The 22,961-nt window shown below is 35.9% G+C and overlaps 1 protein-coding gene and 1 long non-coding RNA gene across 4 annotated transcripts in view; both read left to right on the forward strand.

Moving 5' to 3' along the window:
• Window positions 1–6,096, forward strand: part of LOC128645796 (uncharacterized) — a 55,747-nt gene extending 49,651 nt beyond the window's left edge. Inside the window, exon 2 of the long non-coding RNA XR_008400145.1 lies at window positions 5,214–6,096. This is a non-coding gene — a long non-coding RNA (uncharacterized LOC128645796). The remainder of the gene's footprint in view (window positions 1–5,213) is intronic.
• EDA (ectodysplasin A) overlaps window positions 1–22,961 on the forward strand; it is a 530,968-nt gene that overhangs the window by 323,394 nt on the left and 184,613 nt on the right. The gene's annotated exons all lie outside the window — the stretch shown is intronic.

Consider the following 22,961-nt stretch of genomic DNA (forward strand, 5'->3'; position numbering starts at 1 on the left):
TTGTTTCCCTCCCTTCATCCGTGTCCTAAAGCTTTGGTATTGGTATCCCACAAGTAAAGGATGAATCCGTGGACTGGATACACCAAGTAAGAGAAAACAGAATTTATGCTTACCTGATAAATTACTTTCTCTTACGGTGTATCCAGTCCACGGCCCGCCCTGGCAATTAAGTCAGGTTCAAATTTATCTTTGTAAAACTACAGTCACCACTGCACCCTATGGTTTCTCCTTTTTCTCCTAACCGTCGGTCAAATGACTGGGGGGGGCGGAGCCTGAGGGGGAGCTATATGGACAGCTCTGCTGTGTGCTCTCTTTGCCACTTCCTGTAGGGAATGAGAATATCCCACAAGTAAGGATGAATCCGTGGACTGGATACACCGTAAGAGAAAGTAATTTATCAGGTAAGCATAAATTCTGTTTTTTTTTTTATATTTTTGATTAATAAATGTACAAAATTCAACCTCTAATTATATATCTGTTATTTTAAGAGCGGACTAGATATTTTTATATTCAAGATATTTTTACGTTAGAATGAAGTCCAGGCTTACTTTGTTAAAAGGCCACTTGCATTTGTGGAGCTAACAAAGATAAATAATCCCACCTTGGTGAAATTGGCAAAACCCTTATATGCAACTAAGCGTCTCTTCTCTGCTGCAGGCAAAATCGCTTCGATTTTATTTTAAATATAGGGGGAAATTTTTATTTTTTATTTTTATCCGATTAGTCGATTAATCGAAACAATAATCGGCCGATTAATCGATTATGAAAATAATTAGTTGCAGCCCTAATATATATATATATATATATATATATATATATATATATATATATATATATATATATATATATATATATGCAGCCAACAATCATCAGCTAGATTTGCTGCTCTTGAACGTTCCTAGATAAACCTTTCAGCAAAGAATAACAAAAGGAGGCAAATAAATTAATAGAAGTAAATTAGAAAGTTGTTAAAAATGGTTTTCTCTATCTGAATCATGAAAGAAAAATGTTGAGGTTCATGTCCCTTTAAAGGGTGTCAAGGAACATGGTGAAAGCTCAGGCTTTTCTTTTATGTGTTTTAGATCAAGAATCTATAGGGGTTATACTCCAAGTTCCTTTAGAAGAGGGGAAGCGGTTTTACTCGCATCTTTTCATAGTTCCCAAGAAAGAGGGAAATTTTCAACCTGTTCTACATCTAAACGATTTTGAATAAATTGTCTGGATCCCAACATTCAAAATGGAAACCATCAGGATTTTCCTAACTTATTCGTCAAGGTCACCATTTGTTGATCATAGACTTAAAGGATGCCTATCTGCATATTTCTATTCCATTTGGTCTGGCCATTGCACCAATAATCTCTTACAAAAGTTCTGGGTGCCTTGATTGTAATCATAATGTCTAAGGGGATTTGTGTTTTCCCATATTTGGATGATATCTTGGTTCAAGCTTCATCTATACTTTTAGCAGAATCTCATGTCAACCTACTGTTGTCATTTCTTCTGCTTCATGGTTGGAAAGTAAATTTGCCTTAAGTTCTTTGATTCCTTTGGCAAGGTAACTTTCCTGGGATTTCTAAAAGATTCAATGTTCTGGTCTCTGATAAAGACAGTCTCCTGGATATCAAAATTAATATCTGCCTGTTGGAATCCTCAGGCTTAGTCATTTCCCTCAGTAGCTTCTTGTATGGAAAGTAATAGGTCTAATGGTGGTAGCATCAGATGCAGTGCCTTATGCCAGGCTTCATATGAGGCCTCTTCAGCTTTGCATGCTGAATAAATGGAACAGGGATCTATCCCAATTTTCTAGAGATATAGTCTATCTTAGTGGTTAGTTCCCTAGCGCTTTTCTTGGGGAGCAAGCTTTGCTCGTCTTCTGTGGACTGTTATTTCAACAGATGCAAGTCTGTCTGGCTGGGGTGCAGTATGGGGGTTCTTGCTTTGCCCAGGGAGTTTGAGTATCTTAGTAGGTGAAGTTGCCTTTTAATATTTTGGAATTCCAAGCAATTCACAAGTCTCTTCTTTTTTGGTCCAGTTGAGGATAGAATCCTTCCTTCAGTTTCAGTCCGACAATGTCACAACTGTGGCATATATAAATCACCAGGGGAGAACCAGAAGTTCCCTGGAAAAGAAGGAAGTTCAGATAATTCTGGATTGGGCAGAGATCCTTCATTGTCTTATATCTGCAGTTCATTTTCCAGAAGTAGTCATTTGGGAAGCAGATTTTCTCAGTCATCAGACTATCCATCCAGGGGAATGGTTTCTTCATCCAGAAGTATTTAGTCAGATTGTAAATTTTTGGGGATTGCCGTAGATAGATTTCAAGGCTGAATAACAAGCTTTTTCAGTGTTTCTCCAGGTTCAGAGATCCTAGGACTCTGAGACAGATGCTCTGAAGATGTTTCTCATAAACTCCTAAGTTTCTTTGAAGAGTTTGTTTTGCAGATCTTGTTCAGATGTCCAGTTGCCAGCCTTGGCCTTTTCCTCTAACAAGAGATCTTCTGTTTAAAGGTTGTTGTTTTTTTTTCTGATTCTGTTATTTATTGTCTTTTTCAGGCTAGGAAACCTGTTACCATTAAGATCTATTACAAAGTTTGGGGAAAAAAATGTATTGTTTGTTTTTGTTTTGTTTTTTATTCTTGTCATTCTTTTAGGATTCCCCCAGAAGTTTTGATTTTTTTCAGGATGGTTTGCAGGAAGGTCTTTCTGCCAGTTTCTTGAAAGGCCAGATTTCGCCCCTCTCTGTTCATTTCTATAGGTTATCTTCCAGATGTGCATAGTTTTGTTCAGGCATTGTCTACTACAAAAGTCTGTGATTTTACCTATTTCTCCTCCTTAGAATCTTTTGTTCTAGAGGTTTTTTACAATTTCCTAGTTTTTGTTCCTATGCTTAAGGTGGAGGTTAAGCTTATTTTCTTGGAAAACTTTGTTTCTTTTGGCTATTTCTCTATCTTACCTCTGCTAAAAGAGTGTCTGGAGTGTCTGCTCTTTTCTGTGATTTTCCTTATTTTTCATAATGATTAAGCTGACTTGAGGACTACTCTTTGATTTTTTGCCTAAGGTTGTTTCTTTTGACAAAAATAGTAGGGAAATTGTGGTTCCTTCTTTGTCCTGATTTAAGAATTCTTCTAAGAAACTTCTTCATAATTTGGATGTGATTAGGGCTTAGTTATTTTTTTTTTTTATTATTTTTTGAGGTTATTACGATTTCAGACAAACTCCTGATTTGTTTTTCAGGTAAGCGGCAGATGTCGTCTTCTGTTGCTATGGCTTCTTGGATTAAGCAAATATTCCATATGGCTTATGTAGAAGCAGGCAAGACTCCCCCTAAGCATACCACAATTCAATCTACTCGCTTTATAGCCACTTCCTGAACATTCAAGAATGATGTTTCTGGGGAACAAATTTGCAAGGCAGCTACTTGGTAGCCCTTGAATACATTTTCTAAATTCTACCATTTCAATGTTTTTTGCTTCTTCTGAGGCTGCTTTTGGTAGGAAAGTGTTTCAGGCAGTTGTTTCTGTCTAGGTCTTAGTTTTTTCCTATGGTTTCAAAGGATGTTTAATCCCTCCCTATTTGTTCTATTACTTGTGGCCTCTGCCACAGCTTGGGTATTAGTTCCCAGGAGTAATGGATATGGACTCTTATCACCTATATGAAAGAAAACATAATTTATATTTACCTGATAAATTCCTTTCATCCATGGTGATAAGAGTCCGCGAGACCCCATCCTGATATTTTTGTATTATTTTTTAAAATTATTTTTTCCCCCTTTTCCTCTATTTATTTTACTTTTCACTTCTGTCAGCTTGGTTGTACGTCAGACTGATTACCATTATGGTGGGAGGGTTTATATAGAGCTCTGAGGTTTGGGAATCTTTGCCTCCTCCTAGTGGCAGGAAAGGTAATTCCCAGGAGTAATGGATTGAGGACTCTTATCACCATGAAAAAGGAATTTATATATATAAGATATAAATGTTTTTCCCCCAGATGTCTTGATTTTCCTTCAGAACTTTAATTTTTTTCTATTTTTTTCCTTATTGCTTATTTCTGAAATTGAGTTTGTGTTATCAGGAGTCTCCAAGAACATATTTGTCAATATGTTATACATAGGCTCCTTTTGAAGTTAATTGTTGCAACATTTCTGCTTGTGGCTTTGTCTATAGCCGGGATGGGCCTAATCACATCTAATTTTGTTCAGGAGGTAGTTTATTCTCTGAATATCACATCTGAAAATATTGCTACGTTATTGTGTGCTAATCTTATGAATTTGGAGCACTGACATTTTACCAGATAGTCACTAAGGAAACTCTAGCTCCCTTGTTTTGCACTAAAAGTTTCAGAAGACTTTCACGGATTCTTTTCTTCAATTAGATTTTTTTTTTTTTTTGGCCACTTGACTTTTGATAGGAATTTCACATTTCAAGATGGGAGTTCATTCTGGCACAACTACTGCTGCTTCTTGAGTCAGGTGATCGTTCTTCAATTGAATAATTTATACAGGTCAATCACAAAAAATCATCATGCATATATTTGCAAAGTTTGTTTTATTTCCTCACAAACTGAATTTTGGAGAAAGGTCTTAGACTGCTGTTTTTCATACTTTGACAAGATGGGGGAGTTTTTTTCTTCCCACTAGTATCTTTATTTGAAGCTGAATGTAATCACCATATTATCAAAGAAAACAAGATTTATACTCAATTTCATATTCACAATGATTTTTTTATGAAGAATAATCCCAATACCAAATATGTTTTGTTAATATTTATCACATACTTACTTTGTTCCCCAAATATTTATTGGGGAAGTTCTTTTTTTCCTCCCAATTTCTTCAGATAGATGCTGGCTTGTCTAAATGTTAAAGTAAGCCAAAATAAAGAGAGGGACTTAAGAGACTCTCTTGTGGAGGTCCTGCATAATTAGATCATATGGAAATAAATACAAATGCATATAATTGTAATCACTAAGAAAATCAATACTTTATTAAAAGTATAAATCTTGTTGTTTATCTTGTTCTTTAAGATTCCTGATACCTGATTTGTTTGTGGTCTCTTGGTTGTTTCATCAGTTAAACCTGTTCAATGCATTTATAGTTAATAATAATAATGTATTTAATCAGAAACAGACAAAATGAGGCATACTATAAATTCAGAGGAATGTTTTTGATGTGGTACATGCATGTTCATGCCACTTATATATGTTTGTGTTTCTTTCAGTGTATTCAAGATACGAAGAGGCCTTCTGGGTGAAATTATGTGTTTGGAGAGTCAACTACAATATAATTAAAAAGGAGGAAACCCATGTCACTGTGAGCCTTCTAGAGCTCCAAAGAAATTAAAAGTTGATATTCCGAATAGTGGATGCATCCCAGGAGCCATAGCCATTCTCCAAACATTTTACTCCTCTACGTTGCCTATAGTATTTCCCCCCACTTCTTCCTAATACCATCTGAGCTAGAAGCGCCTACTCCAAAAAAGTTATAGATCATCTTAAATCAATTATTTAAGACATTGAGGAGAGCGAGCAGAAGCATACCGTAGGAGGGTATCTCTTTCATTAGACTTTCACAATTTGTACAAAAATTGCTCCAGCATCTCCCAACAACCACACCACTTATGAAGAAATGCATTACTCCTGCAAGCTACAAGGCCATTGGTCCCTGAACAAATTCAAACAGATGTGACTTCAATGGTCTACCAGCAAGTTCCTTTTAATACCCTGCAACCTCCATGTGTTTCTGAGATAGCAATTCCCTTAATAGTTAAACTTTTCCCCCATTATTTATACATATAAATAACTAATATGACAAATACTATTTGTGTGATTTTTTTTTTGCATTTTTAGGAAAGACTAATAACACAAGGGGTGGGGAAATAATGCTCTGAATTTATCATTTGTAACATGTATTGCACATAGACCACTTTAGTTATATTTCTAAGATTGTTTGCCTGTATTTATTATTTGAGTAGATGGCACTTAAGCACTTCAATGGAAAAGATTGTTGATGCAAATAGCACTAAGACATTGCTATACAAAATTAGTTTTAATTATGTGCACAGTTGATGTAAAGTAAAGGGGCATAAAAGTGCAATTTTCTGATGTGTTGGAACAGTTTCTTATTGTGCTATTGCTTGCATATAACGAAAGGTTTACCCCGTGTATAGTGGTTACACATAGTTATAGTCAGCTCCAGCCAAGCAATACACTATTTGGAGCTAGATGAACACATCTGGTGAGCCAATGGATATAGCCACGGTTCACCAGCTAGCTGCAAGCAGTGCATTGCTGCTCCTGAGCATCTAGGTCTGCTCTTCAACAAAGGATTCCAGAAGTACAAAATAATTTTGATAATTGAAAAGTCTCTTAAAATCACATGCTCTATCTGAATCGTGTTTGAATTTTACTTTCATGTATCAGTTAATTTTCAATCTTAAAATATTAAGATTAATGTGTTTTTACTGTGACATAAAAAAGATATGCAATATTACTAACTATTAACAGTGCAGTGCGTAAGTTCTAAAATGCAAAAATTACTATTTGTCACTTAAAGGGACATACAAGTGCAAAATGAAAATGCATTTTATTATTGTGTGGTAGCTTTGATATAACTTGCTCTTTTACCCCAGCAAATGGGTTAACACATAGTTAAAGTCAGCAATGCACTAAGGGGACCTAGCTAAAGGCATCTGATGAGCTAACGACAAGAGACATGTGGGTAGTCTCCAATCGGCAGCTAGCTCCCAGTAGTGCCTTGCTTCTCCTGAGCCTATCTAGGTATACTTTTCAAGATATGATATCAAGAGAACAAAGCAAATTGAAAAGTCTATCTCTATCTGAATCATAAACATCTTGACTTTCATATCCATTTAAGTAGTTTCATTATAATTGTATTACTCAGATAAGAACAACTTAATGATGTCACATAATCTAGTTTTTAACACTTGGATCCTTAGGACTATTGAAAAATATCTTATTGAAGAGCATATGCATGTTGTTCTTTGGTGTACAGCTTATCTTTTTTGTTTATTTTAATTAACTCTATGTTTCATAAATGATATTTATTCAGTTATTTGTTAATTAATCAACAATTATGTTTTTATTTAAGTGTAAACAGTTTGATTCAGGTATAAAAATATCAAGGATGCTTATAATATGTAAGATATCAGATGGGTGTACAAAGTTTTTTTAAATGGTCACTTTTTCTTTTTTTTTTACTTGCAAGTCTGGTGACAATATTTTATGAGTTTCTCTTGCAATATAAGCAATAGGACTGAGGAGGAAGCTCTTCTGTTTGGTTACATGACTGGAATTCTGCTGCATGGGGTAGGGGTAGAGTGTGATCCCAAACAAATGCTGGAATACAAGCCCATGCAAATAAGCATCTAGTGTGGTTTGCATTTCCTATTAATGCCCTGCAAAACCTTCATGATTATAAAAAAAAAATAACTAAACCTTTTGTTGCCTTGGGTTTTAGAACCCTAGTTTTCTAGACTGCCAGAGAAGACTGCATTGTGTAATGCTTTTCTCATTGGAGGCCAACAGTTGAAATATGAATCAGCACAGTAACAGAGATTTCAAATGTGATTATAAAATCTTTATCCAAAAACAAAGTAATATCAGAGTGTGTGCGTGACTAGTGTTTAAGTTATGGATATGTCTTTGTGTATGTTTGTACAGATGCATTATCAGTAGATATTAGATACATTTAAAGGGCCACTAAACCCAAAATCTTTCTTTCATGATTCAGATAGAGAATAGAAATTTAAACATTACAATTTACTTCCATTATTTATTTTGCTTCATTTTTTCAATTGTTTTAGTTGAAGAAAAAGCAATGCACATGGTGAGCCAATCACACGAGGCTTCTATGTGCAGCAACCAATCAGCAGCTAGTGAGCATATCTAGATATGCTTTTCATCAAAGAATATCAAGAGAATAAAACAAATTAGATAATATAAGTAAATTAGAAATATGTTTAAAATTGCATTCTCTTTCTAAATCATAAAAGAAAAAATGTGGGTGGCATGTCCCTTTAAACAGTTTTTGGATGTGCCCTGTTATCACTTTAGTACATGAGAGAAATTATAAATCTGACTTAAAGGGATAGAAAAGTCAAAAGTCATTAAACTTGTATGATTGATAGAGCTTGTCATTTTAAGACACTTTCAGTTTCACTTCTATTTTCAAATGTGCTTTGTTCTCTTGTATCTCAATTTGAAAAAAGAATATGCACATATTCTACTCTAGTAGAAACTGTTTGGTGCCTTCACACATTTGTCTCTTGTGATTCACCCAGCTGCCAGTAGTGTAATGTTGTTCCTTCAGCAAAGGATAACACGAGAATGAAGCACATTTGATATTAAAAATAAATTGGAATGCTGTTTAAAATTGTATGTTCTGTCCAAATCATGAAAAAAATTTTGGGGATATCCCGTCCCTTTAAATCTTGCAAATCTACAGCACAATGTCAGGAAACCTAAGAGGACAAAAATGCAATCATTGTTTTAAGAAAAGCGATCATGCAATAGGACAGGGATAAGAGTGAAAGATTATATGATTTTGTGGTGAACACCTATTTAGAGCTATATATTTGCAAAGGAAATCCTTTTTTACTTATATATTTATTTGAATGAGTTTGTGTTTTGTTGAACCTCTTTCAGCTCCACATCGAAATCTATGAGTGGATAACATTCTCAACTAGAGAATCTCTGCCAATGTTTGAGGCAATCAAGCAACATTCACTGCCCACATTGCATAAGCAAAGACTTGTGCAGTCCTGCCGTTTTGCTTTTGTGTAAAAATCAACACGAGCGCATGGCTTATCAATCATTGTAGGCAAATCAGTCTGAGATGAATCACCCACCTCTTCCACCTATGAGGACTCCTGCTTCTTAACTTGCCGATTGCAGGCTCAAAATGGGCCCTTAAATTTGATCAACTGTTGGACTATTTCTAATTAATTTCATATATATATATATATATATATATATATATATATATATATATATATATATTATATATATATATATATATGTATACAATATTATTAGATACAATTAATGCAGGCATGGTTTATATGTTTTCTGAAAAAATGGCAAAACCAGGTTTGCCCTGTGCAATATCTTTAGTCCCTTAGCCACAAGTACATAAGGTGCAGTGGTGTTATTCCCTTTTTATATATAGCAAGCTTTATATGAACTACAGGTACAGGTTGCTAAATGCGGTTAAATACACTCTCACTCACCCCGCTCTTCATGCGGCAGCCTCACTTGGTCTGTCCTCCCGGATCTGACTCCTTTCAAAGCAGAAGGAAGGGGTCTTACCTGGTGTAGAGTGTCCGCTTGCAACCTCCACAGTCGCGGTTCCTGTTGCGTCCCGAATTTCACAGCTCGCCCGGTCACAACTGCACCTGATGCTGCCTTCCAATTTGGGATGTGATCCTGAGAGCAAACTCCTTCCTGTTTGCAAGTTACATGAAGTAGAAAAGAAGAGGCGGATCCATCCAATACTTCCAAAACACTGTGAATTTATTGTAGCAATTTTCTTTCACAAACAATTGTTGCAAAAAACTTCAGAGACACACACTTAAAACCATAGGAGCTGATGTGAGGTCCGGTTTCAGTCTTGCATGTTCGGCGGATCCTGACCGCCTTAATCATAGACCATCATGGTTTATATGTGCATCATATGTTAAATTAAATTTTATAACTGTGCAAAAGCTACTGAGTATCTGCATGAATTTCACTAAACCTTGTCAGCTTAAGATGGGTCATTAAAAATCCTGACCGTTTAAAGTAAAAATGTGATTGTTTTTTCTTTTTAAATTGTGCTGTTTGAGCTTCTATCTAGGACATGATTTAGGTAAATAAAATCTGCCTGGTTTTAACACACTGGTTTTTAGATTTGCTAAGAGGTTGTTTACTTGACAGCAACTGGACTTTTGTTGATTTTATATTAATCCAGATCTGTCAAATGTAGTATTTCAGAAAAGCTGTAATTCTTATAAGGGTCTAAAATCTTTATATTGAGCTAGTCCTATTATTTTATTAAATACGTTTAAATATTTAAATGTCATTTAAATTAATGTATTTTATTGTATGTATCTCTGTACAAATATGTTTATATATATATATATATTTATATATATAATGTGTGTGTGTTCTCCACAGAAAATTTTGCCATAATTGCATAATTTAAACATAAATATATTTATTTCATGTAAGTGACAAGAGTCCATGAGCTAGTGACGTATGGCATATGCATTCCTACCAGGAGGAGGCAAAGTTTCCCAAACCTCATAAATACACCTCCCACCTCACTCATACCTCAGTTTTACAAACTTTGCCTTCGTTGGAGGATGGTGAAGCAAGTTGTGCTTGATTTCTTCTGTGAAAGGTGCTTCTAAGCATTTTTAAGCCAAGTTCCTCTCAAAGTACAGTGTTTGTCTGAGGGATGTGAATGAAGTATATAGCCTGATGATGCCATGTTTTCACCTATGGGAAATCTATTCTAAGGCTCTCTGTAAATTCAGTCGTGGGGATTCATCTGCCACAGACATTATACTCCTCTTCCATTACCTATGCTGATATGTTTCAGTACTGGTTTGGCTGTCTGCTATATGTGGATGGGTGTCTTTAGGTAAGTATATATCTTTTAAGATACTCTCAGCTATGTTTGGCACTTTATATTTTAAAGTTTTAATATATATTGCCTATATTTGCCATGAGTCAGGTCTATGTTAATTTCCCTTTGCAGTCTAAACAGTTTCAGCATGGAAAATTATGTTTTGGGAGAAATTTAGAAAAAAAATTCTTACCTGGGGTTTCCTGCTAGTTGTAACTTTGGTCTTGTTTTTTTCAGAATTTCGCAGGCAAATTAGGCTCGCAATGACGCAAAATGCTTCTATTTATTGCGTTATTCTTGGCACGAATATTTTTGGCGCGGAGATTTCGTTTGTTGTGACACAAGTCACGTCATTTCTTGCGTCTTTGGCGACGCAAGTTTTTGGGGCGTGACTGTTATGTGTCATTTCCCTGTTAACTTTTGCGGCAAAAGTTTTTTTCTCTGCATTTGCGTCATCTTTGGCGCCGAAAAAAATTGTTATATTAAGTCTCTCCCTCCTTTTGTTCTCTGCTTTAATTTTTACAGAGGGTTATGATGTTTGCTTTTGTTTTGCATATAAGTATTTTTTCATAAGCATTTTTTCCCATTCCTGAAACTGCTATTTTGAGGAAATTTGATATTTTGTTTAAATGTTATTTTTATTTTTTTTGTTACATTTTGCAAGATGTCTCAAACTGATCCTGCCTCTGATGTTACTGTAGGAACCAAGTTGCCTGAAAGCAAATCTACCAAAACTAAGTGTGTATGTTGTAAATTAGCTGATCTTCCTTCTTCAGCTCAAGTATTGGGCACTTGTTATGAGAAATTATTTGATGTTGATAATGTTTCTATAAGTACAAATACATCTACTGTTAAACCTTCACAATCTAATGTACTTGATATTCCTGTAGATATAAAAAGATTATATTGCTGCAGCCATAGAGAAGGCTATGACTGCTATTCCGCCTTCAAATCAACGTAAAAGGTCTCTCCTAACTTTTCATAAATCTGATGAAGTTTGTATTGATCAACAGCATACTGAAGTATTTTCTGCTGATGAGGATTTCTCTGGCTCAGAGGATTCTACTTCATACACTGCAATTGATAAATCACCTTTCTTTTAAGATTGAATATATTTGTTCTTTGTTAAAGAAGAATTGTTTACTTGGGTATTGAGGAATCTAGTCCTTTTGATAACAAGAATAGCAAACGTTTGAATTCTGTTTTAAAGACTTCTGAGTTTACTCCTGAAGTTTTAACTATTCCAGATGCTATCTCTAATATGATTACTAAGGAATGGTCTAAACCTGGTAAAAATTGTATCCTTTACCTGTGGGCCAATTTAGAGCTTTGGAAGAAAGTCCCTTATGGTTGATGGTGCTATTTCTACTCTTGCCAAATGTACTACTATTCCTATGAAGATAGTACTTCTTTTATGGATCCCTTAGATAGGAAGATTTAATCTTATCTTAGGAAGGTATATTTACATACTGGCTATATTCTTAGACCCTGCTATTTCTATGGCTGATGTTGCTGCTGCATCAACTTTTGGTTGGACAGTCTAGCACAGCAGTTATCAGATCCTGATTTGTCTAGCATTGTTCTTTTACTTCAACATGCTAATCATTTCATTTGTGATGCTATATTTAGATATTAAGATTAATATCAAACCTATGTCATTAGCTATTCCATCTAGAAGAGGCTTTATGGCTTAAATCAGGGAATGCTAATATGGTGTCTAAATCTAGATTACTATATCTTTTCAGGTAATAATATATTTGGTTCTCAATTGGATTCTATTATTTCTACTAACACTGGGGATAAGGGAGTTTTTTTGCCCCAAGATAAGAAATCTAAGGGTAAATTTAAAGCTCCCAATCGTTTTAGTTCCTTTCGTCATAATAAGGAACCAAAAACCACTCCTTCCCCTAAGGCCTCTGTTTCCAATTAGAAACCATACACAAATTGGAATAAATCCAAGCCTTATAAGAAACCAAATACAGCCCCTAAGACTGCATGAAGGTGTGGGCCCTCAAACCAGTTCAACTGGTGGGGTGCAGATTAAAATTGTTTCAAGACATTTGGACAGATTCTGTCCAAATTCAGTGGAATTCAGGATATTGTTTCTCAGTGGTATCGAATAGGTTTCAGAATAAGACCTCTCATGGGAAGATTCTTTCCATGTTCAGAAAAGCCTAAGCCTTCACAGGGTTTGTTGGAAGTGTGTTTCAGATCTAGAGCTTTCAGGGGTGATTGTTCCAGTTCCTCAACAGGAACAGGGTTTGGGTTTTTATTCAAATCTGTTTATTGTCCCAAAGAAGGAAGATTCATTCAGACCATTCTGGATTTGAAAACATTAAATTGTTTTGTAAGAGTCCCAACTTTCAAGATGGTGACTATAAGGACTATTTTGGCTTTTTGTTTCAGGCACAGTCATTTCATGTTCCAATAGACTTACAGGACGCTTATCTTCACATTTCGATTCATCCAGACCACTATCGTTTCTGAGATTCTCTTTTCTAACAAGCATTACCAATTTGTCGCTCTTCCGTTTGGCTTAGCGACAGCTCCGAGAATCTTTTCAACGTTTCTTGGTGCCCTTCTATCTGTAATCAGCAAGCAGGGTATTGTGGTGTTTCCTTATTTGGATGATATCTTGTACTAGCTCAATCTTTTCATTTAGCAGAATCTCACACGAAACAACTTGTGGTGGTTTCTTCAAAGACATGGTTGGAGGATCAGTTTACCAAAGAGTTTCTTGATTCCTCAGACAAAGGTCACCTTTTTAGGTTTTCAGATAGAGTCAGTGTCCATGACTCTTTCTTTAACAGACAAGAGATAACTGAAGTTTGTTTTAGCTTGTCTAAACCTTCAGTCTCTATCATTCCCTTAGTGGCTATGTGCATGGAAGATTTAGGTCTAATAACAGCAGCATCGATCGCGATCCCCTTTGCTTCATTTTCGTATGAGACCTCTACAGCTTTGCATGTTGCACCAATGGTGCAGGGATTATACTCAGATATCACAGTTGTATATACTTAAATCCCAACATTCAACACTCTCTGACTGTGGTTAAACATCACCTTATTGTTTAAGGGGCCTCCTTTGTTCGTCCTTCCTGGACTGATCACAACAGGTGCAAGTCTTTCGGGTTGGGGAGCTGTCTGGGGGTCTCTGACACACAAGGGGTTTGGGAACCTCAGGAGGGCGAGGTTACCAATCAATAGCTTAGAACTCCGTGCTATTTTCAGAGCTCTTCAGCTTGGCCTCTATTGAAGAGAGAGCTTTATATTCAATTTCAAACAGACAATGTCACTACTATTGAAGAGACAACTTTATATTCCATTTCAAACAGACAATGCCACTACAGTGGGCATTATGTCAATCATCAAGGGGGGACTCGCAGTCCTTCAGCAATGAAAGAAGTATCTCTGATACTTTATTGGGCAGAATCCAACTCTTGTCAAATTTCTGTGATTCATATCCCCGGGAGTAGACAATTGGAATCAGATTCTCAGGTCGTCAGCCTTTACATCCGGGAGAGTGGTCGCTCCATCCAGATGTTTTTTTTTCCAATTGGTACAAATGTGGGGTCCTCCAGAAATAGATCTGATGGCCTCGCGTCTGAACAAGAAGCTTCCAAGATACCTTTCCAGGTCCAAGGATCCTCAGGCGGAGATGGTGGGATGCTCTAAGCAGTTCCTTGGTTTTACCAATCTGCTTACATTTTTCCGCCTCTGGTTCTTCCAATGGTGATCTCCCAAGATCATAATGAAATGATCTTATGTGTTTTCCAATAACACCAGCTTGGCCTCTCAAGGTCAGCGGACCTCGTATGATGTCCAATTACCAGCCTTGGCCACTTTCTTTAAGGCTAAACCTCTGTCTCAGGGGCCGTTTATTCCATCAGGATCTCAAATCTCTAAATTTGATGGCATGGAAATTAAATGCTTAGTGCTTATTCATAGAGGTTTCTCTGACTCAGTGATTAGCTTGTAAGTCTGTTCCAAGGAAGATGTATTATCTGGTTTGGGAAACCTATATTCTTGGCATTCTTTAGAATTCCTAGGATTTTACACTTTCTTCAGGAAAGATTGCTAAACTTCCTGAAATTCACTGTTTTGTTCAGACATTACATTTCTTTCTTGGAATGTATTATTTCTTTTGGCTATCTCATCTGCTAGGAAAAGTTTCTGATTGTCTGCTCTCTCTTGTGAGTCTCATCTGATTTTCCATCAAGATAAACTGTTTTTGCGGACTTCATTTAAATTTTTGCCTAAGGTTGTGATTCTAACAGGCATCGAATAGGGAAGTTATAAGAGAATACTCTTGAAAAGTCTTTACATTCTTTGGGGATGTGGTAAGAGCTTTTAAATATTATGTTGAGGCTACTAAGGGGGGGGGGGGAAAGTTCAGAAAGACTTATTAGTCTATTTTGTTATTTTTTCTGGCTCCAGCAAAGAGCAGAAGCTTCGCTATTGCTCTGGCTTCTTGGTTGAGACTTTGATTCTCAAGCTTTTTTTGAGGCGGGGTCAGTCCTCTGCCTCAGAGAATAACAGCTCATTACCAGTTTTACCATTATTGATGTGTTTTGCTTTTGGATTTAATTTCTCAGCGGAAATAGCTGTTTTTATTTTATCCCTCCCATCTCTAGTGACTCGTGTGACTTCCACATATTTGGGTATATATCCCATACGTTACTAGCCTCATGGACTCTTGCCACTTACATGAAAGAAAACATAATTTATGTAAGAACTTACCTGATAAATTCTTTTCTTTCAGAGTGGCAGGAGTCCTATGAGACCGCCCTTTTGTGGTTATGATTGTTTTTTTGTATAAAGCACATTATTTTTTTCTCTTTTTGTAGGCTTTTTACTCAATTTTTTACACCTCATTTCTTGACTATACGTTACACTGAGGTATGAGTGAGGTGGGATGTGTATTTATAGGCATTTTGAAGATTGGGAAACTTTGTCTCCTCCTGGTAGGAATGTATAGCCCATATGTCGCTAGCTCATGGACTCTTGCCACTATGAAGAAAATTTAATTTATCAGGTAAGCTCTTGCATAAGTTATGTTTTAATGTCAATTTGTGCAATAAAAAATTGTCTAGGTGGTCATTAAATCAGCCGGGTGTTATATATATATATATACAGGTAGCCCTCAGTTTACACCAGGGTTAGGTTCCAGAAGGAATGGTTGTAAATCGAAACCGTTGTAAATTGAAACCAAGTTTATAATGTAAGTCAATGGGAAGTGAGGGAGTTAAGTTCCAGGCCCCTCTCAAAATTGGCATAAGTAACACCTAATACATTATTTTTAAAGCTTTGAAATGAAGACTTTAAATTCTAAACAGCATTATAAACCTAATAAAATAATCGCACAATACTGACTTTACTTGCATGTTTCTGCAAACAGTTCTTTCTATGCATTCCAATCTGGACTTATTTATAGACAAGAAGATCTTGTTCCTTTGCAAGCTGCTCGATAGCTCATGTCTGGTTAAACTGATTAATTTCAGCTTGCTTGGCTTGCATATCTTTGCTGCAACACAAGCGGACAGCTCCACCTACTGGCTATTTTAATCAATGCACTGCTTCTCAATGCTTTTCAATAGCAGTCACATGACTGAAAAAAAGTTTGTTATTCTGAAACGGTGCAAATTGAACCGTTGTAAACCAAGGCCACCTGTATGTGTATGTATATATATATATATATATATATATATATATATATATATATATATATATATATATATAAAATTATACACACTGTTTCCCATTTACCCTGGCTACCTGAATAATTAGGAAAGGCACTAGCAAAATTAAAATATAAAAGTAGCAATTTAAAAATGAAAGAAAAGTCAAGTAGTATGTCACTACAGCTTCTTGAATTGCTGGTATATTTATTTTGTGTGAGTGCAGTCACTTTTCCCTCCTTCTTCTTCTTTTTTTCCCCCTTTATTGTTTGTTTCCATGGTGATGTTTTAACAAATCAACACTAAAGTGAATTTTTTTAGTTGGTGAGTTTTTAGAGAATATTCTCGTTCACTGCTTTTTGAACCCTCAAGTTTTTTTATTTCTTTGTGGTCGGTGGCTTCCCCACAAACTTTCACAATTTTTTTATTCTTTAATCCAGTGAGTGTGAATATTCTCTGTCATTATACAGTTACTAGATACCCCTGTCATATGTAGAGGATTGACACAAAAAATAAGTCACCTACTTATTTATTCAGGTTTTTGAGATTTTAGCGGCCTCATATGATTATTATATTTTTTTTTTTTTTTTAAATGGGTTTCATGCCCCTCTGGGTAGCAAGTGACTACAATATGAATTCTAAATACCTATCTTTATGGTGATTTTTATGTTTTTGTTTGATCTAAAAGTGACCCTAGTATCCTTTATTTAAGAACTAAATCGAAAAGACCTCTTTCAAATGAGGGGCCTCATGTGCAGGTAGGCTAACCTATTATAAATATGACATAGTGAATACCTACAGAACCATAGGTTTAAGGAACAAAATTTATTCTAGTTTGCGCTTTGCTCCTATATTTTGTAGATTAACACTATGGTATAAGTGTACTTTCTTTAAGGATTTGCATTAGTTTTTTTCTTGTCTGACAATGGGAGTGATCAGTTGAGGCATTCTATTGCATGAATTTGGAACTCCATTATGGGAAGTTTTTTCTTTTAAAAATTGAATACATTGGAGTTTTTAGTTTTATTTCTACATTGTGATAATGTATATGGTTTCTGATTTAAATATTGTTAAAAAAAAATGTCCCCATATGTTTTTCAAAGAATAATTCCCTTATTTATTTTTTATTTATCTTGGTATTCATAATTTTATTAATACAAATTTTGTAATTTTAAATGTTTATTATTCATAATAAATTTCTATTTAAAATAGCTTTAAATATGTTCTTTATCTTTATTTGGCTCTTCTGGTCGATATTGTATTCTTTGAAGATCAACATTAGTGGTCTTTTTACAGTTAAGTTTAAACCATATTTAGAGTATACGTTAAGCACTGGGTGGAAAAGTGTTTTGTAGATATTTATTCCTACTTGTTTTATGCATAACATGCTAGATGTTAACAAAAAATAGATTTTTTTTTATTATTATTTACAGATTTCTAAAACTTGATGTTTGTGAAACTGATATTAAAAAGAAAAAAGTATGACTGTCACCTCCTTATGTTATTAGGGTGAACCTCTGTAGCGGCTTCTTGCTGTCATACTAGATGCAATACAGAGTGCATTAGCTGGAATGCATAGTATTAACAACTTAATGAATTTCATAATAAAATGTATGTTCTAAATTCTGGATCCAGAGTTTCAAACAGATACTTCTTAAACATTAACTAAATTATCCTATGCAATCAGCTATTTAAATTTTCTTTTAAATTATGGTAAATGCAATAAAGGATTTGGCAATGCAGAGTACAAAATTATTATCATTACATGAATATTAATATCTAAAAATGAATACATATAAAACCTTTTAGAAAAATGGAAACAGAAGATTTGTTATCATATATTTACAAATAAGGTGTTAATATAAGTTCATTCTGCTCTTTCAGTTTTGTTTTATAGGAAGATTGCAAATCTTCCTGATATCCATGTTTTTCTTCAGGCTTTGTGCTGTATTAAACCTGTAATTAAGCCAATTTCTCCTCCATGGAGTCTTAACTTGGTGTTGCAGGTTTTGCAGACTCCTCCTTTTGAGCCTATGGCCCCTATTTATGAAAGGTCTGTCAGACATGGTCCGACATTGCGGATCATGTCCGACAGATCTCAATGAATGCGAGAGCGCACAGCATTGCACCAGCAGCTCTTATGAACTGCTGGTGCAACGTCCCCCCCTGCAGATTCGCGCCCAATCGGCCGCTAGCAGGGGGTGTCAATCAAAACACGCCAGAAACACGGGCCCTCAAGCTCCATCCGGAGCTTGATAGGCCCCTATGCATAAGTTGGATGTTAAACTGCTTTCTTTGAAAGTTGTAGTATTCCTTTTGGCAATATCTTCTGCTAGAGAGTTTCAGAATTTTTCCTGTGATCCTTCTTATCTTATTTTTCATCAGGATAAGGCAGTTCAAAGGACTACATTTTTTACTTTTTGCTAAAGTTGTTTGTTCAGACAATATCAGCAGAGAGAGTGTTTTTTCTTTTGTTTTTGTTTTTTTCCTTCTTTGTGTCCTAATCCCAAAAATGCTTCAGAGAGATCTTTGCATAATTTGGATTTTGTTAGAGCATGAAATATTATATTAATGCTACTATGGATTTCAGACAGACTTTTTTAGTTTTTGTTCATTTTTCTGGTGCTAGAAAAAGTCAGAAAGTTTCTCCTTTTTTTCTTATGATTATTGGTTGAAACTTGATTCCCAAGGCTCACTTGGAGGCAAGTCTGCCTACACCAAAACGGATTATTGCTGATTCTACAAGGTCAGTGGCCACTTCTTGGGCTTTTAAGAATAAGGCTTTAGTTAATCAAATTTACAAGGCAGCTACTTGGTCTTCTTTGCATACTTTTACTAAATTCTACAATTTTGATGTTTTTGCACATCTTTTCTGTTCTTTTTATGGTTCTTTTTCCTTTTTCTTTCATGTAATTGGCAAGAGTCCATGAGCTAGTGACATATGGGATATGCAATCCTACCAGGAGGAGCAAAGTTTCCCGAATCTCAAAATGCCTATAAATACACTTATCACCACACCCACAATTCAGTTTTACAAACTTTGCCTCCCTGTGGAGGTGGTGAAGTAAGTTTGTGCTTGATTTTCTTCTGTGATATGTGCTTCTCAGCATTTTGAAGCCTGATTCCTCTCAGAGTACAGTGAATGTCAGAGGGATGTGAAGGGAGCATCACCTATTGATTCTATGGTTTTCCTCACAGGAAATCTTTTTAAAGGTTCTCTGTTATCGGTCGTAGAGATTCATCTCCTACCTCCCTTTTCAGATCGACGATATACTCTCATATTCCATTACCTCTACTGATAGCTATCTGCTATTTGTGGATGGGTGTCTTTCGGTAAGTATGTTTTCATTACTTAAGACACGCTCAGCTATGGTTTGGCACTTTATGTATTATAATAAAGTTTTAAATATTTGTATTGTACTTATATTTGCCATGAGTCAGGTTTATGTATATTTCCTTTTGCAAACTATCAGTTTCAAAATTGGGAAACATATTTAGGAAGTTATTTTTTATAGTCTTTTTCATTAATTTTCACAGGTAAAATTAGGCTTGCGAGGTCGCAAATTTTTTTGGCGCAAAGGTACGTTCTGTGATGCAAATTAGTCATTTCCAGCGTCTTAGTTGATGCCAGGTTTCCTTACACAAGGTTGTGTCTGCCATGACGAGAGTGGCATCATTTCCGGATGTTGTTAGCGCCAAAAAATAATTCATTTTGCGCTGTGCGTAATACTTGCTGCCAAATAATTTATTTATTTAAACCCCTCTTCCTATATGCCTCTTGCTCTTTTTTTATGCTCAGAGGGCTATGCTGTTTGCATTTTTTCCCATTCCTGAAACTGCCATATAAGGAAATTAATGTTTTTTTGTTTTTCTCTTACATTTGCAAGATGTCTTAATCTGTTCCTGTCTCAGAAACCACTGTTGGAATACTGCTGCCTGATAACAGTTCTACCAAAGATAAGTGTATCTGTTGTAAGTTTGTGGAGATTGTATCTCCAGCTGTAGTATGTAACAGTTGTCATGACAAGCTTTTGCATGCAGAGAATGTATCCGTCAGTACTAGTACAATGCATGTTGTTCTTTCAACATCTGTACATGATATCCCTGTGAATATAAAAGATTTTTATTGCTGATGCGATTCAGAAGGCTTTGTCTGCTATTCCGCCTTCTAATAAACATAAAATGTCTTTTAAAACTTCTCATAAAGTTGATGAAATTTCAAATGACCGACAACATACTGAATTATCCTCCTCTGATGAGGATCTATCTGGTTTAGAAGATCCTTCCTCAGATATTGACACTGACAAATCTACTTATCTCTTTAAGATGGAGTATATTCGTAAAGAAGTGTTGGTTACTTTGTATATTGAGGATTCTAGTCCTCTTGTTACTAAAATTAGTAAACGTTTAAATACTGTTTACAAACGCTTCTGTGGTTACTCCAGAGGTTTTTCCAGTTCCTGATGCTATTTCTGATATGATTTCTAAGGGATGGAATAGGCCTAGTACTACTTCTATTCCTTCTTTTAGGTTTAAGAAGTTGTATCCTTTGCCAGCAGCTAGAGAAAAAATCCCTCAAAGTTGATGGGGCTATTTCTACTCTTGCCAAATGTACTACTATTCGTATGAGAGAGTACTTCTTTTAAGGTTCCTTTAGATAGGAAACTTGAATCTTATCTAAGGGAAGCTTATTTATTTTCTGGCTATATTCTTAGGCCTGCTATATACGTGGCTGATGTTGCAGCTGCATCAACTTTTTGGTTGGAAAGCTTAGCGCAACAGGAAACAGATCCTGATTTGTCTAGAATTGTTTGCTTGCTTCAACATGCTAATCATTTTATCTGTGATGCTATTTTTGATATCATCAAAATTGACGTTAAATCTATGTCTTTAGCTATTTTAGCTAGAAGAGCTTTGTGGCTTAAATATTGTATTGCTGACATGGTATCTAAGTCTAGATTACCATCTCTTTCTTTCCAAGGTAATAATTGATTTGGTTCTCAGTTGGATTCAATTATCTCAACTATCACTGGGGGGAAGAGTGTTTTTGCCTCAGGATATAATCCTAAAACCTTCTAATCGTTTTCGTTCTTTTCGACAGAATAAGGAACAGAAAGCCAATCCTTCCCCCAAATAATTTGGTTCCAATTGGAAACCTTCAAGTTGGAATAGATCCAAGCCCTTTAAGAAACCAAAGCTAGCCCCCAAGTCTGCATGAAGGTGCGGCCCTCATTTCAGCTCAGCTGGTGGGGGCAGACCCTTGTCTCTCAAGGGTATCGAATTGGATTCAGAGTAAGACCTCCTGTGAGAAGATTTTTTCTCACACGTCCCAGTAAATCCAGTGAAGGCTCTGGCTTTTTTGAAGTGTGTTTCAGATCTGGAGCTTTCAGGGGTAATCATACCAGTTCTGTTTCAGGAACAGGGTCTGGGGTTTTATTCAAATCTATTCATTGTCCCAAAGAAAGAAAATGTATTCAGGCCAGTTCTGGATCTGAAATTTTGAATCGTTTTGTAAGAGTGCCATCTTTCTATTCTGCCTTTTGTTCAGCAAGGTCATTATATGTCCATGATAGGCTTAAAGGATGCATATCTTCATATTCCGATTCATCCAGACCACTATCGGTTTCTGAGATTCTCTTTTCTAGACAAGCATTACCAATTTTGTCGCTTTTCCATTGTGCCTAGCGACAGCTCCAAGTTTTTTCTCAAGGGTTCTTGGTGTCCTACTCTCTGTATTCAGAGAACAGGCTATTGCGGTGTTCCTTATTTGGATGATATTTTGGTACTAGCTCAGTCTTTACATTCTGCCGAATCTCACACAAATCAACCAGTATTGTTACTTCAAAGACATGGTTGGAGGATTAATTTACCGGAAAGTTCCTTGATTCCTCAGACAATTGTCACCTTTTTAGGTTTCCAGATAGATTCAGTGTCCATGACTCTGTCTCTAACAGGCAAGAGATGAATGAAATCGGTTTCAGCTTGTCAAAACCTTCAGTCTCGATCATTCCCTTTGCTTGTTTTCATATAAGACCTCTTCAGCTTTGTATGCTGGATCAATGGTGCAGGGATTATACAAGGATATCACATTCAATATCCTTAAATCCCAACGTTTGACTCTCTCTGTCTTGGTGGTTAGACCATCATCGTTTAGTTCAAGGGGCCTCTTTTGTTCGTCCAACCTGGACTGTAATCACAACAGAAACAAGTATTTCAGGTTAGGGAGCTGTCTGGGGATCTCTGACAGCACAAGGAGTTTTGAAACCTCAAGAGGCGAGGTTACCAATTAATATTTTAGAACTCCGTGCTATTTTCAGGGCTTTTCAGGTTTGGCCTCTGTTGAAGAGAGAATCATTTATTTGTTTTCAGACAGACAATATCACAAATGTGGCATATGTCAATCATCAGGGTGGAGCTCACAGTCCCCTAGCTATGAAAGAAGTATTTTGGATACTTTCTTGGACGGAATCCAGCTCTTGTCTAATTTCTGTGGTACATATGCCAGGTATAGTCAATTGGGAAGCGGATTATATCAGCCGTCAGACTTTACATCCGGGGGAGTGGTCTCTCCATCCAGATGTGTTTTTTTCAGATTGTTCAGATGTAGGGTCTTCCAGAAATAGATCTGATGGCTTCCCATCCAAACAAGAAACTTCCCAGGTA

The sequence above is a fragment of the Bombina bombina genome, chromosome 1, assembly GCF_027579735.1.
Source record: "Bombina bombina isolate aBomBom1 chromosome 1, aBomBom1.pri, whole genome shotgun sequence".
NCBI classification, from domain to species: domain Eukaryota; kingdom Metazoa; phylum Chordata; class Amphibia; order Anura; family Bombinatoridae; genus Bombina; species Bombina bombina.